Below are 821 nucleotides of genomic sequence, written 5' to 3' on the forward strand. Positions count from 1 at the left end.
TTAGTACATAGGACACAGAGTGAAGATCCTTTGGATCTTTCCAAATTGAGTAGAAAAATAAGGTTAGATTTGGTTAAGGATGGAGGATCAAATAAAATGAAACATAATTATCCTACAGAAGTGCCCAAATCAGAGGGTAAAAAATGATGTTATTTATCTATTGAATTAAAGTTGATGTAAAACCATAAGCTTTGAAAAACTACAGAGCTATATCCACCAGCATAGTATGCTGCTAAAATTTTAAGGGCATATAAAGGTGATATCTGAAACATGTGGAATAGAATTTAGGAGAGAAACACATTGGTATCTGTGCCATTTTGGAATTTTGTTACAATGATTTAGGTCATGTGTAGGTTCCCACCATACCTGCCTCATTGTACTGAGAAATTTAGCAATTGGAATGACAGAGATATTTGGTCTCAGGTACTGAAAGAAAAAAATTCAGCAGGGACTGTAATCCACCCACTTCCTCTGTTAGCTGAGCCCTTCACGTGGGAAGGTGGTTCTGTTGACTTATCTGTTACTACTCAAAGTAGAATTAGTTCATCCTAATTTTTGTCTCCAAATACGTACTTCAACTTCATTCATGGTATTTCTCTGTTCCTGGCTACAAAGGACCTTAAGTATCTAGGTCCAGGAATGACATCTGTGACTGAGAAAGTAAAACAAAACAAAGGAAAACAGAGCATTGTCTCTAGAGGAAGTCATCATGCTTGCTAGATCACAGAAATTGCTATCTGCCAACTAGTGTTAGATTGATAATTCTTAACCTAAAAAAGAGCTTCAAAAAGCAATGTGATGTTATAACTCAAAGGTGAAAT

Source organism: Octodon degus, unplaced genomic scaffold (genome assembly GCF_000260255.1).
Source record: "Octodon degus isolate 3935 unplaced genomic scaffold, OctDeg1.0 scaffold00032, whole genome shotgun sequence".
Classification (NCBI taxonomy): Eukaryota; Metazoa; Chordata; class Mammalia; order Rodentia; family Octodontidae; genus Octodon; species Octodon degus.